This window comes from Hippoglossus stenolepis, chromosome 10 (assembly GCF_022539355.2).
Source record: "Hippoglossus stenolepis isolate QCI-W04-F060 chromosome 10, HSTE1.2, whole genome shotgun sequence".
NCBI classification, from domain to species: domain Eukaryota; kingdom Metazoa; phylum Chordata; class Actinopteri; order Pleuronectiformes; family Pleuronectidae; genus Hippoglossus; species Hippoglossus stenolepis.
The window spans coordinates 24,873,486-24,892,637 of NC_061492.1; the positions used below are offsets into that span (position 1 = coordinate 24,873,486).

The following is a 19,152-nucleotide window of genomic DNA, read 5'->3' on the forward strand; positions in this document are numbered from 1 at the left end:
TGCAGTTAAGATTCTTTCATTAAATGTAAGAGGAATGAGGGACGCGGTTAAAAGAAGGGTTGTTTATGATTTTGTTTATTGCAGGAGGTTCATTTACGGGACATGGGGGATGTTGCAAAACTCTCAAGGGAGTGGACGAAAGGGGACTCAATCTGGAGTGTGGGGGGGGGGTCCACTCTACAGGTGTCGGGATTTTGTTTGGTGTTAAAGAGATTAGGGTGGAGGATGTTTTCATAATTGTTCAAGGGAGGATAATGGGTGCTGACATCACACGGGGGACAAGCAAGCTGAGGGTTTTTGTGGTGTATGGACCACAAACTCAGAGGGAACGACGAGAAATGTTTGAGTTAGGAGAGCCACACCTGGCCACCAATAGGCAGGTAATTGTAGGTGGGGATTTCAATGTGCAGTTAGGTAAGGCGGGGGACACCAGCGATAGTTATATCTCCCACCTTATGGCTAGACACGGGCTGGTAGATGGGGGGAGGATGGTCAGGCCACTGGTAGATGGTCCCACATGGCGTAACTCACGTGGAACGTTTAGACGTCTGGACTACGTGTTTGTAGAAAAGTCTTTGAGTCTGGTGTCAGGTCGACTGCTCCCTGTGTTCTTCTCTGACCATGGTGGGCTGCTGTTTGAGGTGCGCCTGTGCCTGCCTGTGTTTGGGCGTGGGTACTGGCGTCTCAATATTAGTGTATTAGAGGAAGACAATTTCAAACAAGGTTTCGTACTGTTTTTCAAAAACCTTCTAGGATTGAGACCAATGTATCCTGGGGTGATGGAGTGGTGGGAAGTAGCCAAGAAATGGATACAAATGTTTTGCGATAAGTATTGTAAAAGGAAGGTGAGGTTGGCCAAGAAGGAGGTGTTTCGCTTTCAGCGCCTCCTCGAGCTCGAGTACAGCAAAGGAAACTGCGGCAGCACTGTAAATCAGCGGGCTTGTGACTTCCTCAAAGTAAAGCTTAAGGAGGTCTTTGAGGGCAGGGCCCGGGCCTACCTGTTGCAGGCGCGCCGAAGTTTCCTGGAGAAGCACGAGACATGTTCCGCCGCTTTTTTCAGCTCAATACGGGCTGACAGGAAAAGACAGGTACAGACCGGGATCAGGGACATGCAGGGCAGGGTTGTGTCGGGAGCAGGTGAGATGGTGAGTGCCGCTACTGACCACTACCGCACAAGTTTCCAGGAGAAAGAGGTAGATGTAGGGGGAGGGGAGACTTTCCTGGACTTACTGACCAAGCAGGTGCCGTCGGACATAGCGCAGGCGTTGGAGGCCCCGCTCACCCTCAAAGAGCTCGAGGGTGCCCTCTGTAAAATGAACAGGCGGAAGGTGCCGGGCATCGACGGACTGCCGGTGGAGTTTTATCTCAAGTTCTAGCCGATCGTCTAGGCACAGCCCTTCCACACGTGGTCCATGTGGACCAAACATGCGGGGTGGCGGGGCGCTCGGTGAGATGGAATCTCCAGCTCATACGAGATGCTGCCGCTTGGGCGAAAGACAGACACATGCCACTTATGGTGGTTGGTCTCGACCAGGCAAAGGCCTTTGACAGGGTTCACTGGGGCTTTATGTTTAGGGTATTGGAAAGGCTAGGCTTTAACAAGGGTTTTGTCGGATGGTTGCGCACATTATACACAGGTGTGGGGAGCACAGTGTCAGTCAACGGTCACTTAGGGGAAGTTTTCAGGTTGCACTCAGGGGTAAGACAGGGGTGCCCACTCTCACCGCTGCTCTACATCCTTTACATAGAGCCCCTGGCGGCAGCCATTCGGGCTGACCCGGGGGTGAAAGGTTTCCTGGTTCCCGGCAGCAGAGGCCTACGGGTCAAGCTGTCACAGTATGCTGACGACACCACACTGCTGCTGGACAGTGATGCATGCCTGATCCGATCTTTGGAGATTTTCCAGGACTTTGGTTGGGGGTCTGGAGCAAAACTGAATCGTGCCAAGTCCTCGGTCAAGTTCTTTGGGCGCTGGAAAGAAAGGATGGACGTACCGGGAGGACTGTCGCTCTGCACAGGACCACTGAAGTTACTAGGGGTCAGCTTTGAGACAGCCCACAGTGCCACGATCAACTGGACCGGGCGTATTTAAGCAGTCCAGAAGAAGCTTGCGCTCTGGAAGAGCAGGTGCCTGACTTTAATAGGGAAGGTACTTGTACTGAAGGTAGACGTTCTGCCATCCCTCCTATATCTGGCATACATATACCCACTGCCAGTCAGCATGAGGAGACCTCTCATGCGCCTCGTGTTCGGATTCCTATGGGGTGGGAGATATGAATATGATGTGCCACACCTCCCGCTGAAGCTGGACTGCATTTTTGTTTCATCCTTGTGCAGAGAACTATCCTTTCCGATAGAGCACCCCTCAGGCTACTTCCTAAGGCTCTATTTCGCGTACCAAGCTAGGGGGTTGATGGTCTGGAGCAACTTGGCACCCAGGGTGGAGCAGCAGCCATGGCATTTCAACCATGCAGCCAGGTGGCTGCGGGCTCATCCTGAGGCCTCCGACACAGCCATAAAAATAAATCACAGAGCCCTCTACAGAGAGGTCAGTCAGGGAGTAGTCGCACCTCCAGTGGTGGGGACCCCGTCAAAGATTTGGAGGGGGATACAGCCACGGGGGCTTGACAACGGGCTCAAAGACCTAAATTGGTTATGCCTGCACAAATGCCTGCCAGTGCGGGAAATCATGTACCGGCATGGGTTGGCAAGATCCTCGGACAACCTGTTCAGGGGAGGAAATGGTCAGGCATGTCATGTGGGACTGTCCAGTGGCAAGGGTAGTATGGGGTAAAGTGGGGGAACGGCTAGGGCAGGTAGTCACAGGATTTAATCTGACCTGGGCCAGGGTTGAAAGAGGTTTAGGCACAGGGAATGGTCCTTTTAATGTCCCAATGTGGCATATTATAAGTATAACAAAGAGGAGTATCTGGTCGGCCAGGCAAGACCTGGTAAAGACAGATAAAGACAGTGGTGTGGAAGGGATAATGAGGAGGGTGGAAGCAGATGTAAAGGGGAACATCAAAAGGGACATTGAGAAGTGGGGGAAACATGCAGCCCTAGAGAGGTGGAAAGGAGGGTTTGGGTGGATATGGTGAAAAAGAGGGAAGGCACAAGGAGTTCTTTGGACTGTTTAAGTTTTTCACCTTTATTGTTGCAAAGGGGCACATTTGGGGCGAAGGTTGTATTAAGGGATGGTCATACGTGATGTTTGATTTGTATTGAACTGACGAAAGTTTTTTGTAATAAAAAAAAAACCAGAGTCAGCATTTTGGACCGAATGTAAGTGGTTCAGGGATGTATTGCTTAGGCAGGCTTAAAAGCCAATCACAGTAGTCAGGGCAGGTGGACGTGTATAATTTTGGTTGGCAGATGGGGGCGGGTTGGGAATGTTGCATACTGGGATCTGACATGCGGAAAGCAAAGAGAGGCCTACCGTGAAGGTGGTGACTGTGACCGAGAGGCTCCTCTGCTGCTCTCCAACAGAGGGCCATGCTGACTCTGGTTTCTCTTCATAACGCACAAGTCTTTCGCCTTTTACTAAAGACTTCCTTGGAGAGGAACAAACATGAGTTGAATATATTTTTGGCAGGCTTTGCTGTATGGCTGAGCCTTTTGAAATTGTGAAAAGTCAAAGAGCTGTCTAGATCAGAAATCAAGCGTCCACAAAGGAGAGCTTGGGCGGAGGTGATAAGCAGCAGCCATTGTTATGCACACCTATGAACGGGGTACCACAACAAGTGAGATTCGTGCCAAGAGCTTGGCGTGGACATCCAACACTTGGGGCTTATCGCTTCTCTGCCTTTTGGCTAAGATCAAGTGTAGTATCTGTTCTTATCAGTTTAATATCTGATATGTCCTCTATATGAGGACTACATATTAAGCAGATTTTTGGAATGAGGGGCAGAAATTTGGAGCTTGCTCCTTTCTCTCCACGGATCGACCTAGCATTGCAGTGCCGTTCCATGTACGCCTCAGATGTGCCATCTTCTTAGGATTGTCATGGGAATTTCTGTAAAGTCAAGCACAAATCATACAGTTGTCTCTTTGGTAAGTTTAATTTACACCTGCAGGTGGACTCAGAGTACAAATCACCAGAAGGACATCATACAATGAGCAAAGACTTAGAGGAGAATGAACATCTTTATACACTACAAGCCCCTCCCCAAGAGAAGCAAAAGGTTATCAATAAACTTCTTTGATCTATGATCAAGGTGTATAGACATCCTGTCTCCATCTCTGTCTCAGCCCCCTGGAGTGACCCCTTTCATGTACCATCTGTCTCAGAGGTCCCTTATCTTCGTTTACAACACAAAAGACCCCCTTCCTGTATACACGTAAGGAATCCCTGCACCCCTCTGATCAAACCCCCTTGAGTGACCCCTGCAGTGATCATTTGTTAAGTGTCAAACAAAAGGAGGAAGGCCATAAACATCTACTACCTTTAAACAACACTCATAAAGTTAGTTAAACCCACGAGAACCACATCTGTTCATTCCTCTTTCAACATACATGTCTGTTTCATCCATTAATCATTACACAAGTATAAAAACAGCCATTACAGGATCAAGGATCCTGAGTATATTTATTCCATCATATGGCACGTACAGGAGTCAAGAAGAAATTGTCACGCTCTCAACAGTATTGGAAAGACACTTGAATAAATCTTCCATAGCGTTTTCTGCCCTACAAAACGAAATAGATGACATTAGACATGTGGAGCTTCAAGATGGGATGGCTCTGGACTTAATTCTTCCTTCACAAGGGGGAGTATGTAAGGTTATTGGCACAGAATGTTGTACGTACATCTCAGATGCTTCCTCAGCAGTTCATGACGTGATATCAGACACAGAGCAGGGTATCAAAGAATTGCATTAAGACCATGGTTGGAATCCTTTTGGAGACACAGAAGCATGGACAAGATTTTGAAAGGACTGGTATGGATAATAAACATAATTTTGATTATGATTGGCATTATCCTGGTTATAACCATCTTTAAGGATTGTGTCAGAAGAGTTGTTATGACTCTGTCCAGCAAACAGACACCTGATCCCAATTGGATTCCCCCTTATTCAGACTGCCCTGATGATGATGACAACACAAAAGCTTAGACTGTAACCTTCTGAATGACAACCCCCTTTGCTTGCTAGTGTGTTAGCCTGTCTATGTCCACGGAAACAGCAAAGTGCCTTTCATATTATAAGAATTTATGATGAAATGTTTGGGATCTTTGTGATTTGACATTTTTTATGTTTAAATATCCTGTAATTTGTAATTTCACCCCTGTGTCTCCAAGCCCCGCTCCTGGAGCCCTCCCTCCTCTGCATCCCATCTCCCCTCCCACTGTCAGCCCCCTCCTCTTGGGGTTGACAGTGTGTGGCCACCTTCCTGCAGAAGGCATTTAGCAGCACTTGGATGCATTCATCATGACCTCCCCATACTGGCCCAAGAATGCAGCCAAGGCTATGGCTGTCACAAAGGGATTGTAACTGCACAGTGATCACTCTGAAATTGGGCCAATCCAGACTCCGGGTCCTGAAGCAAGCCAGAAATGTCGCTCCAGCCTCCTTTCTGGAGATTTCAGTCACTCTTTCATGTAAGTCCTCGCTCATCATAGTGCGTACCCTTTCCACTGGATGCAGTATACGTCCTCTACCTTCAATTGGAGCTGGCCCATGATGACATTCTTGCAGAACCATGACCTCGACAACAGATGTTCCTGCAGTGATTCTGCCAGAAAGCGCACCGTGTACTTCAGCCCGATCTTTGGGATCATCTTTGTCTCGATTGTGCTCCTTCTTGCTGTATCTTTGTTTCCTCATATAGAAGACATATCAGATATTAAACTGACAAGAACAGATACTCCACTTGATCTTAGCCAAAAGGCAGAGAAGTGATGAGCCCCAAATGTTGAGCTCAGGTAGACCAGTACAGGCAAACCAGAGGATTAATCAGCGCAGCTGAGGGCTGTTAGCGGATTGATCCTCTGGTACCAAAGGCAGCAGCGGAGCTGCCAGAGAGAGACATAAGCAAAGCTCATTTTCATTTTAATATGTTCTTATGTTACTGAAAATCTTTTCCCTTCTATGACTAATGTGGTGGTGTTTTCTGTGAATCAAGCACAAAGTCAAACACTTGTCTTTCAGTAAGTTTAATCCAACATCTGCAGATGGACTCACAGTGCACATCACCTGAATGACATGTACAAATGAGCTAAGAACAGAGGAGAAATCGGTGTATTTATAACTCAAAGCCCCCTCCCATTGGGGAAGTGAAGGTATCTATTACCAGATCCCAACTATTTGCTCAGAGACACCATAAAGTTAAGGCTTCAAGAGGCCATAAATTTAAAGTCCCTGAGCAATAATTGTAGCATCCCCGGCTGAATGATGGTCTGACTCTCTTTTTACTGATGGTTCACAACCCTTTATTGCCATCTCCATACATGCTGTGATAAGTGTGAACACACCGTATGAGCTTGTGCCCTTATCAGCCAGGTGCTAAACAACTAAAGGTAATGTTTTTCATTCAACAATGAGGCACACCTGCCATTTTATCGATCATCTTTATTTTTCGGAACTACCTTTTCGAAATAAATGCATCAAATACTAATAGTGCATGTTTGGACAAAATTAACACAGAATTCAGAAATATATATCTATATGTCTAAAATACATTCTAATGAAAAACTAAATGTTTGTTAGGTCATTTACAATAATCGTAAACCTAAAGTTGCCCTTTTAGATAAACAATCTGGTCAATCTTTCACACACACGTCTGCTCATGCAATATCACATACACAAACATTTTCATTACATTTCCCCCCCTTTAAGCATTTTATGCTCACTATTCACTGATCATTTTCATACAAACTGAAAAAGAGTGATTTTCAGAATATGGGATGCAAACACGAATGCTTTACTAAATAATGACCAATCCTATAAAGGATACGGGTGTGGCGTGAAGAGGATGGTTAAACAGTCTCTAGAAGCAGGATCAGCTTCTGAACTGGGCGTTCGACAATAGAGGGCTTGCCAGAACGCTGTCCCTCCCTTTCCTTTTTCTGATCTCGAAGACGAATCTTCACTCTTCTTACCATCTGTATCAGTCACTGTCTCTACAACTTTGGCCAATCTCCACTCGTTGCGTGGCATACCATCTGCCTTCTCCATGACTATGTTGCCGACCATCAGGTTTCTTCTCGGAGCATGCCAGCGTTGTCTTGTGGCAATGTTAGAGAGGTACTCTCTTTTCCAACGGCTCCAGAATTGCTCTGCAAGATACTGAATGTAACGACACCTCTTGCAAGCATACATGTCCTCTCTGATAAAGCTGCCAGGAGGTGGTAAGGCTGCAACAGATTTTAAGGTGAGCAGGTGATTGGGCGTTAATGATTCGGGACTGTCTGGATCACTCAGATTGTCCACTGTGAGCGGACGACTGTTTAAAATAGCCATTGCCTCATAGAAGAACATGTGCAGAGAGGCATCATCCAGCCTACCTGATGAGGATGAGAGAGTGGCTTGAAGAACATTCCTCACCGTTCTGATTTGTCTCTCCCATACACCTCCTGCATGGCTTGAGTGTGGAGCGTTCATGATGAAGTCACACTGCCTCTCAGCCAAAAATGTTGTCAGACAATTACAATCCACCTGCTTTAGAGCCTCACTCAGTTCATTTTTAGCTCCAACAAAATTACTTCCTTGATCACACTGTATGTGACATACTGCTCCTCTTAGGGCAATAAAACAACGAAGGCCATTAATAAAGACATCTGTTGACATGTCATCCAACATTTCAAGATGGACAGCCCGGCAGCAAAGGCATGTGACAAGAAGTCCATATCGCTTGTGCACCTTACGTCCCTGTTTGGTGTAAAATGGACCGAAACAGTCCATTCCACAATAGGTGAATGGTGGTGATGGATCTACATGGTCTGGTGGCAGATCTGCCATACGCTGCTCTTCTGCAGCTTTCCTGTGTTTCCGACACTTAACACACTGATGTACATATGCAGCAACAGTTCTGTTTATTCCAGGAAGCCAGAACCCATTAGATCTGATCTCAGTAATAGTAAGACACTTTCCTTGATGTCTGACCTGATCGTGATAGTGTGCAATTATCATCTTGGTAATGGGGTGATCCTTTGGGATTATCACTGGATGTTTCTGTGAGGTAGGGAGAGATGCGTTTTTCAGTCTTCCTCCCACCTTGAGGATTCCATCTTGGTCAAGGAAAGCATCCATCTGATATAGTTTACTCTGAGATGGAAGATGATTCCCTTTGCTGAGCAACTTAATCTCTTCTTGGTACACTTGTCTCTGTAAATCCTTTATGACAATGCACTGTGCATCTTCTCGCTCTTGGACAGTGCTGTGGCCTGTTGATTTGTTGCCTTTGACACGGTGGATGAGACGTGCAACAGCTTGAGGGACCTTATACCATGATGAAAACTTTGACAAACGGTCTAAGAGACTTACTTGTTCTGTGGTCTGTGTGTTTAGTATCTGAACCCTTTTGATTTCAGGGTCTCCAATCGGTATTTCTGTGATGACATCTGCAGCTGGAGGTAAGTCCTTCTTCCATAGGAACTGAGGTCCTGTGAACCAGTTTGACGTGAGAAGCTCACCTGCACTTGAACCCCTCGAAGCCAGGTCTGCAGGGTTTTTGTCTGCGAGGACATATCTCCACTGCTCTGGAGCTGTGCTCAGACGTATCCTTTGTATCCGGTTTGAAATAAACGTGTGTAAGCGTCGTGCCTCGCTGTTAATGTACCCCAAAACTATTTTGGAGTCAGTCCAGAAGTACTCATCAATGTCTCTGAGACCTAGCTCCTCATTTGCTGTAACTGAGACAACTGCAGCTGCCAACTCTAACCTGGGAAATAGTTGTAACCTTGATGGGAGCTACTCTGGACTTTGCTGTAATGAGAGCACAATGAACACTTCCATCTTAATTCACTTGTCTCAAATAAGAACATTGACCATAACCACATGTGCTTGCATCAGAGAAGTGGTGTAGCTCTTTTCTCAAGACTCATCCAAAATCAACTGGCACATAGGTATGTTGATTTTCTCCAGATTTGCAAGATCACTCAGCCAGCATTCCCACACTGGTTGTAATTCACTGAGGAGAGGTTTGTCCCAGCCTGTGCCTTGCCTACACGTTTCCTGAAGCACAACTTTTCCCAATGAGCACGAAGGGAGCAATAAACCCCAGCGGGTCATAGATGGAGGCAACTGTGGATAGTATGCCAAGACGAGTTGCTTGATGATCCTTAATGCAGATACGAAATCTGAAGGTATCAGATTCAATGTGCCAAAGAATCCCTAAGGCTCTCTCCAACGTTGAATCATTGAAGAAGATATCAAGAGCTTTTACTTCAATGGCATGCTCAGATGGGGGAATACTCTCTAGCACTGACTTGTTGTTGGTCACAAATTTGTGCACTCTCAGACCACCAATAGCACAGAGGTCTTGAGCTTCCTTAGCAAGCTGAATAGCTTCATCTACACTTGCTATGCTCGTGACGCCGTCATCAACGTAGAAGTCTCTCATAATGAACTGTGAGCCGAGGGGGAACAGGCTCTCGTTCTCCTTGGCAAGATATTTTAGTCCATAGTTGGCACATCCTGGCGATGATGCCGCACCAAATAGATGAACCTTAATGCGGAATTCCTGTGGCTCTGCACTCAGGTCTCCGCCCTGCCACCAGAAGAAACATAGATTCAACCCTTTATGCCATCTCCATACATGCTGTGATAAGTGTGAACACACCATAAGAGCTTGTGCCCTTATCAGCCAGGTGCTAAACAACTAAAGGTAAGGTTTTTCATTCAACAATGAGGCACACCTGCCATTTTATCGATCATCTTTGTTTTTCGGAACTACCTTTTCAAAATAAAAGTATACCATTTCTCCTACCGTCAACACCATTTCAAAATAAATGCATCAAATACCAATAGTCAATCAATCAATCAAGTTTTATTTGTATAGCCCATATTCACAAATCACAATTTGTCTCATAGGGCTTTAACATGGTGTGACATCCTCTGCCCTTAACCCTCAACAAGAGTAAGGAAAAACTACCTAAAACCCTTTTAACAGGGAAAAAAGAACGTAGAAACCTCAGAGAGAGCCACATGTGAGGGATCCCTCTCCCAGGACGGACAGAAGTGCAATGGATGTCAAGTGTAAAGGAGAACATCAAGATAAAGGTTTTAGCAGCATTGATTAGGGTAAACATTTTGAAGTATAACTGAAGGTCAGTGATTTGGTGGATTAATGTCATTAATGGTCAAGTGTCTGTGGAGAAATACTATGTATCGAGCAGTCCTGCTGCAATCATAGTCCATGGTCAGCAGCCAGCAAGATCATGATCCACCATCAAGATCGGATGCCACTATAGTCCACAGTTATTGTCCACTGCCGCCATTAGGATCCATCATCAGCTGCCACCTCGGTCGTGGTCCACTACCAGTATCTGATGCCAACACGATAAAGGATCTGCCTTTGTTATCACGATCAGCCAGCACGATGCAGAATCCGCCATACTGGATCCCCATTACGATCTCTGATACGTGATCCACAGATCCTAATCCATGATGTGGCCACAGCCGCGGACCTGGGTCTGCGGACAATAAGGCAAAGGGACTCCGGGGAAGAAGTCAAGTCAGTAACATGTATTGATGGGATATGAATTACTTTGATGTGATAAAGATTGAGAAGAGGAAGGAGAAGCTGGAAAGAGAAGCTCCGTGTGTCATGTGTCCCCCGACCTTCTAAACCTATAGCAGCCTAACTAAGAGCAGGTCTAGGACAAGCCTGGACCAGCTCTAACTATAAGCTTTATCAAAAAGGAAGGTTTTAAGCCTACTCTTAAACGTACAGATGGTGTCTGCCTCCCGAACTGAAAGTGGGAGATGATTCCACAGGAGAGGAGCTTGATAGCTGAAAGCTCTGGCTCCTACTCTACTTTTAGAGACTTTAGGGACGACAAGTAAGCCTGAATTCTGGGAGCGCAGTGCTCTAGTGGGTTGATAAGGTACTAACAGCTCTTTAAGATATAATGGTGCCATATTGTTAAGGGCCTTGAAGGTGAGGAGGAGAATTTTAAATTCTATTCTAGATTTAACCGGAAGCCAGTGTAGCGAAGCTAATACTGGAGAAATGTGCTCTCTTTTCTTGGTTCTTGTCAGCCACCAAACAAACTGTTTTCCTCTCAACAGCTTATTTATTATTATATATATATTTTTTCCTGACTGACCCTTGTTTGCAGCTCCTATAAATCTGCATTAGGTGTTAATAGCACATCTCATACAGAAACGCCTTGGACAGGCAGGCTGTGTTCTTTGCTGCAGCCTTTGCAGCAGCATCTGCCCTCGCATTCCATTGTGAAACTGAGTCAAGGTCTTTAGTATGTGCTCCACATTTGCAGATAGTAATCAGTTTGGGTAACAACACAGCATCAAGCAGAGCAGCAACCAAAGCATGATGAGTTATGGGTTTAAGAATCTCCTATTAGCCCAAAATCTGCCAAAATCATGTGCCACCCCCCATGCATACCTGCTATCAGTGTCGGTGTTGACACTCTTGTCACTAGCATATTTGCATTCTTCAGTCAATGCAACCCATTCTGCAGCCTGTGCAGAATAATGTGATGGGAGTGGTTTAGCCATAATTGTATCATACAAAATTGTAACCCACTTGGTTTCTACCAGTTGCTGCATCTTTTGATGCTGAGCTGTCCACAAACAACTAAATTTCTGCATTTATCAGCGGTTTATCCTTTAAATCTAATCTGGAGGATTTAAACCTCTATCTGTGCAACTGGGTGCTGGGGTTGATTCCTCTTTCTGTAACAGTGATGCCAGACAGCAGACGTTTCCTATCTGCTTTCTGTTTTATTTCCGGTTTATCACATTGTATAAAAACCTTCCTTTTCAACTTCTTGTGGTTGCACTCTGAGCCATGTTGCTGGCTGTGTAACCCTTTGCAGAGCTAATAATTAAAACTCAAAGAAAACTCCGGTCTGAGAAACTCATTATTTCAAATCTCATGATAAATTTCCACTTCAATAGTTAGCAAAGTTGAAGGATATAGAGTTCTTGACAGTGTAGAGGTTGGCAAAATTCACACTTATGCAACATTAATGAAAAAACATTTGTGAAAGAAAAACATTTATTATGAAGATAATAAAGTATAAAAACACAAATTACTAAAGATGAACTTACTATATAAAGATGTGTATGTGAGTATGCGTGTGTTGTGTGTCTGTGTGAGTGAGTGTGCTTTCAAAATGGCGGCTGGCCACTATGAGGGCAATAAACCATTCCCCCCTGGTATGTTTACGACATGTAGCGGGGGGCAGAGAGATGTGTGGGGAGATATGCATGTGTGTGTGTTGGTGCCAGGTTAGAGAAAGTAGCTAGATGCATGCAAAGACTGTGAAGAGCATAACATAACTAACATTAACTTTCAAATAACTTATAACCAAAATATCACAGCAACACAAATCAAACTTATAAACATCACACGGAATCGAATAAACAGTCTTTGCTTAGCCTAGTATAATTGTTAAGCCCAGTTGTGTTACCCATCCATGGAAAGGGTTGCTGTGCTGTTCGAAGTTCTGTGAAGTCGTCTTGCTGGTTTGTGGCTCCTGCCTTTGTGGTTCTGCTGTGCGATGCAGCGGTTTTGCTGTTCATTGTTAAGCAGGACCTTGTGTCGCTGCTTGAAGGTTGGTAGAGCTTGGATTGGGAGGAGATTTCCTTGTTGAGGTGAGTGAAAAGCTGTACCTCTCCTCCATTGAATTTGAGCAGACCGAAAAGGTGAGCTCCTCTCGGAGGGTTGCGTTGAGTTGAGGAATCGAAAAGAGTGAGCTGGACAGCCACCCTTCTCCTCTGAGAGTTTCGTGGAAAGAGAAAGGAGGGGGGGGGAGAACTGGGCTTATATTGGCATGGTGATCTCATGGGTCATGGGGCCCAGAGTGACCAATAGTGGTTGAAACTGATGTGCTGTTTGAAGTCCAGTGAAGTCGTCTTGCTGGTTTGTGGCTCCTGTTTATGTGGTTCTGCTGTGCGATGCAGCTCTTGTGCTGGTTCTTAGGCAGGCCCTCGCGTTGCTGCCTTTTGGAAGGTTTTAGCAGTCTGCTCCAGTCAGGCCTGCTTGAAGGTTGGTAGAGCTTGGATTGGGAGGAAGATTACCTCGCTCGATGAGTGGAAAGCTGCACCTCTCCCCAATTGAAGTTGAGCAGAAAGAGAGGTGGGCTCCTCTTGGAGAGTTGAGTCGAAAGGATGAGTCGAAGAGAGAGAAGAGAGGGGGGACTTGGCTTATATTGGCCTGGTGACCTCATGGGTCATGGGGCCCAGAGTGACCAATAGTGGTTGAAAGTTGTGTCCCCAGTCGTTTTTCACACCTCTGTGTGACGTTGAAGCAGCCTGGGAGACTGAGTTCTGGAGAAGAACAAAGAAAAAACATGTGGTCAAGGCTTTGATTAAACATGTAGGCCGAACTGTAGTTCACAAATACCAGGTCCCAACAGTGTAGGGAGAGTAGCAGGGTTAAGAACAGTGCATCTTTTAATAGTGATGTTTGGCATTTCAGGCAATACTGTATTATATCTGAGCCACCTGGCTGTTGAAAGGTGGGATGTCTTTTGCTCAAGCAAAATCATTGAAACAGCATGTGGCACCAGTAAAGTCATCATCATCATATATCACAACATCACGTGATGCATCACAGCCTTCTCAGCAGCTGCCACAGCTCTGAAACAGGTTGGAAGTCCTGCTTCCTTTGTTTCCCTTACAGGAAAAATAGGTGTACGAAAAGCAGATTTTTCACGTGGAACTATCACTCCAGCTAGAAAAAGAGATTAAAAAACTGGTTTAATACCTTCCACTGCTTCCTTTTTCAACAGATGTTGATTCTGACATGGTCTATAAGAAGATTTAGGTTTTTATCACTATTGGGTCTGCTCCTCTGATCAGACCCACATCATATTTGTGCTCAGCCCACAAACATGACGGTACCTGTTTCAACTCAGGAATGTCATTGACGTTTACAACAAAACTGAATCCTTCATCAATTATCTCAAAAGATTTTCCTACTTGCGGGGTATGTCTAACATTGATAGTCTATATCAGGAATGAGTTCAACACTCCTAATGTTAAGCTCTGCTGGGTCCATGTTTGTGGTCGGTTCGTACTGTCAGGGTTGGGTTAAGCAGGTGGACCCAGAAGCAGAGCTTTAAACAAAAAGTGTCCTTTTAATAGGAAAATGTCCAACAGAGAAAAAACAACAAACAGAGGAATCTCAAAAAAAGTCTAAACTGAAAAACAACTCAGAGCACACAGGGGAAAACACCAGGAACTTACTATAAGACAGAAAGGATGCGAGCACAGGAGACAAGGCATTTACGACAGGCATTACAACAACGAACCGACAAGGGGAAGCACAGAGACTTATATACACACAGGGAAGGCAGGGGCAATTGAACACAGGTGGAACACATGAGGACTGGTGCAGACAATCACAAAGACAGGAAGTGAAGAAAGAAAACACACGGAGCAGAAACTACAAAATAAAACAGGAAACAGAACACAGGGAGTGGGAAAACATGAGACACAGAAACAACTCATAAACAAACATAAACACAGGGATAAACATGAAACGAGGTAATAATTAAACTGAAAACACTCCTCATAAAGAGGCGGAAAATAAACACTCAGAAGACAAAACCATTACACCTAATTGGATTTAGCAGAAATCTTTTGCGATTCACCTTTAAACCTCTGTTTAAGATCCTTCACTAGGATTAGATGTCTTTTCCCATCCAGTAGTATTACACCTTTTGGTCCAAAGTTCCAAAACTTTCCACTCAAATAGTTTTTTGTTTGATTAGTGGAACATGGGTATCAGAATTTCATACCCTAAACAAATATTTTGCCAGTGAGTCTATCAAAGCTACTGAGACAACACGGTGATTACTGTTCCAATATAACCAACTTAACCTATCCTTCTCTTTACGCAAACATTCTCTATAACATTCTTAACTAAGTTTGTCTTTACTTTATGGTTCTCTTCTCTGCGTTATCATAACATCAGTGATTACATCTGTGGTGAGTGCCTCTGCCTCTGGCAAGAGGGTGTTATTTACAGAGGTGAGAAAAGAGTCTGGAATCTTCCATTGATATGCATATATCAAATCCTCCTTTCCATACTTAACAAATGCTGATGTTCTTTGGACTCTAGTTACTACCAATGCCTTGTGGCATTGAAATTAGCATAATACCCAATGAACACATCAAATCTCTTCCCATAAGATTTATCGGGCAGTGTGGTGACAACAAAAATTAATCTTAAAATTTCCTTCAACCTCATCATGACAAGACAATGGTAGAGTGTATCTCTCTATCACTGTTGTACCTGTTGCTCCAATCGTTTTGAGATATATAACACTCATTTTAGGAGTAATATCAAACTCTTCATATTTAATGACTGATGATTCTGTGGCACCAGAATCTACCAACAATGTGATGTCTCTACCACTAATGCCAGAACACACTGATTGTGTGTTCTGGCATTAGTTTACATGCAGCATGTGAAAATATTTAGCATAAAGCGCAGTAGGTCTCTCTTCACTGATCAATAGCCTTCTTAATCATCTGCTCTGTGTCTGACATTAATTCACATGGTGTGCGTGTAACCGTGTTCTTACGACAGTGATGTGTAGGTTGAAACTCTCTCTCCATCTCAGCGTCTGCACCAGATGAATTCTTCACTGTCCCCAGCTCCACTGCTAGTCAATCACACTGTGTGTGCTGGTTCCCAGGGCACTCCCTTGCCCAATGTCCAATTTTGCCACATTTGTAACAGGCGTCAGTTCTTCCACGTTCCCTTCCTCTACATCCGTGACTTTTCCCGTTTTCTTTGTCCTTTGTCCTCCCTACTTTGTTCTTATTCTTTCTATTTCTCTCTTTTCACAAGCAGTTTAGTTTTGAGTTGCTGCAGCTGATTTAAACTCAAACCTCCCATGTTCGGAAAAACCACAGTCTTCCTCTCTACTTTTTAAACCTATTTTCTCTAATAGGTTGTCACAGCAGTTGTGACCCGACTCTTATTTATCAATTTAAACTCTGGTTTGTTCAGCAGAATACGAAATTTGGGGAATAAAGTTCTGCTGATATGGGAAAAGAAATTAAAAGTTTCTTAATTTATTTTTAACCCATTCTTTTCTATTCCTTTAATACTTTATTTTAAAATTAGTTTTGAGTTTTTTTTCCCTTTTGTTATTAGCCTCAAAAAGCCCAATTATGCCCCAAATGCACTTAAATGTACTTACCTTTTCTGTTAGAGGAATTCGAGAGGTCCTCTCTCTCACTTTTTCCCAGCTGGAATACTCAGATCAGTTTCATCATCCAAATCTTTACATTTTCCTTTACAGTGTTGGCGGAGCAACGTTGATCACCTCATTCTGTTCTCAATTCTCCAGTCCGCCGTGTTTGTTTGATTAGAGGGAAGTCACACACATACAATGTAGTTATCAGACAAAAATGTTTTATTATAAATCATGATACTTACAGAGTCTCTGGGCTCAGTTCCTCTGTTCACCAACCCCGAGGATGGATCATGAGGAAATCAGCCCGGACAACATCGTCCGCTGATTTTTATACACATACAATCTGGGTGGAACCTATATCTCCTGTCCCACAGCCTTGGGCTGTGAGTTATGTTTTCGTCGGTATTCCCCTGCTCACATGTTCCTCAGTACTTTTCTACTTATGAGGCATGAATATCTAACAATTCCCTCTCTTGGCGTATGACACCATATGCCACAACATAAAAAGTACGACAACACATATAGACCCTTTCAAAACATGTTATCAGCTAGGAGGTTTTTTATGTCCCTCTCTTGGCGTGTGATACTCACACGCCACAACACGATATCAGAGTATCAAATAAACCCTGAGGTAAACAATAACACATCTATGGAAGACGTAGTAGAAAATGATACAAATAGCAGAAGCATACCCTCCAGGCCAGGAACAACAATTCATACAATGTGCTGGGAAACCGTTGTTCCCAGGAGTTTACAACCTTTCAGTGTTCCTGGACACATAACTGTGCAATGAGCATTTTTATAAAAACGAGGTAAAATCAGAAAATTCATGGGGAGAGTTTTCTGGATAAACTGAATAATGATATATGAACTTAGTTCTGTTACTTAATCGACAGTTTAAATCAGAAAGTTTGAAATTCTGCAAAACACAGGTTGTAAACACAATATTATCACAGGTTTGTAAGTAAAATACAGCAAAAGTACACAGGTTTTCTTGTTTTATTCTGTGTCTTCGGGTTCCGTTGGTCCTGGTTCACTGATGATCATGAGTTCTATTGGAGCGTTCTTCTATGACCTTCATGAGAGGTTACCAGCACATCATGAGAAATAACAATGAGTTTTAACGTGTCTGACTCAGTTGTGTGTACATGACTCAGTGTGGTGCGGTGGTGTTCCCTTCTGCCGGTGGGGGAGAGGGGATTCTCTCCAGGACATGTCTTGGTGGATCAGCAGGGGCACACTGGTTGAGATGATACCAAGTGGTGCTTCTGTCTGCCAGCTGGACGGCGTGCGACGAGCGGGCAGTGATCTTTAGAGGACCCTCCCACCGTGGCTCAGTCCACTTGCGTTTGTACTTCCTTAGGAACACCCACGCCTCCATTCTCATTACAATGTTCTCTCTGTTCGCTTCTTTCGCTTATCTCTTCCTCACACTCTTTATCAGCTGCCTGACGTCTCCTTCTCTGCTCTGCTGTTCTTTCTCTTTTAGTTTTAATATCCTCTGCTTCAGACAGCATTGCTTTGGATGATTCGAATTCTGATCTCAACTTTAGTCTTTCTACACTTATTTCCTCTAAGGCAAGGCTGATGTCCCTTATTCCAATTACAGATTCTGTTCCCTCGTCATGTACTGAAGCTCCATGTTCACCAGATGCTTCTGTCTGGTCTCCTGTTATGTCCATTACCCCTTCTACTGCAACTTTCCCTTTAAGAGATATCAACGGCGCTATTACTGACGCAGGGGCATATGGAGGGGGTCGGCCACTCCCCATCTGCTTTTCTATTTTCGTGTTCATTTTTCCCAATTCTGCTACTATTAGAGACAGCAGGTCTTTTTTATCACGCTCTTTCTCGAATCTTTTTTTCCTGTCTCTTCGAGTGAGACATCCTGCTTCGCGCGCCATTCTGTTTTGGAACCTCGTTTCATTTCCTTGCACGTGTAACAGTCGAGAGAACAATGGCAGCACAGGATCGGTTTCACAAGCACTCGGGAACTGTCCTATTTTGTCATGGTCAGATCATAATTTCTCTAGTCTCTTTTTAATTTTTTTTCATTGTTTTTCCGCTATTTGGTTGACTATGGCAGTCACCACTGCGGTCCATTTTGCATCAAAAGTAGCCATTTTAACAGTTCTTACGCTATGACACGTGAATATCTTCCAGACAAGGGGTCGCAATGCCCGTCTGAGGGAACCAGTTTTGGAAGCTTCTACAGGAAATCCTGTGCCAAAACTCTTGGGGTTTCCCCGGTTCTTACTCAAACTTCTCCTTGTTCTGGATAAAAATATTCACCATACTATACCACCCTCATTTCCCCACACAACTGTGACTGCGACACTCTGTGCGTCTGCAAATGGTTGCTTAGTCCACAGGAAACCACCCCACACTGTTCAACATTTACCACAATTTTTCAGGACTTTAACCTCTTATTTTGGCAGGACTTTAACCTGTTATCATTCATTCAGAGGACTTTAACCTCTTTTGGCAGGACTTTAACCTGTTATCATTCACTCAGAGGACTTTAACCTCTTTTGGCAGGACTTTAACCTGTTTATCATTCACTCAGAGGACTTTAACCTCTTTTGGCAGGACTTTAACCTGTTTATCATTCACTCAGAGGACTTTAACCTCTTTATCATTCACTCAGAGGACTTTAACCTCTTTTGGCAGGACTTTAACCTGTTTATCATTCACTCAGAGGACTTTAACCTCTTTTTTTTTTCGTGTTTTGTCTGATATTACACTTTTAGAATTACATTTGTTTTATGAGATCAATGCCGGAGTCGGATCTTCAATTAATTGTTCTTATCCAA

At 44.2% G+C, this 19,152-nt stretch overlaps 2 non-coding genes and 1 pseudogene across 2 annotated transcripts; 2 read left to right on the plus strand and 1 right to left on the minus strand.

The window, feature by feature from the left end:
• Positions 1 to 3,496: 3,496 nt before the first annotated feature.
• LOC124853333 lies at positions 3,497 to 3,609 on the plus strand. Its single transcript, XR_007033676.1, has one exon. It is a non-coding gene; the product is annotated as a U5 spliceosomal RNA (small nuclear RNA).
• Positions 3,610 to 3,789: 180 nt separating this feature from the next.
• LOC124852697 lies at positions 3,790 to 3,983 on the plus strand. Its single transcript, XR_007033120.1, has one exon. It is a non-coding gene; the product is annotated as a U2 spliceosomal RNA (small nuclear RNA).
• A 1,804-nt stretch (positions 3,984 to 5,787) lies between these two features.
• LOC118117108 lies at positions 5,788 to 5,898 on the minus strand (annotated as a pseudogene).
• Positions 5,899 to 19,152: the final 13,254 nt, after the last annotated feature.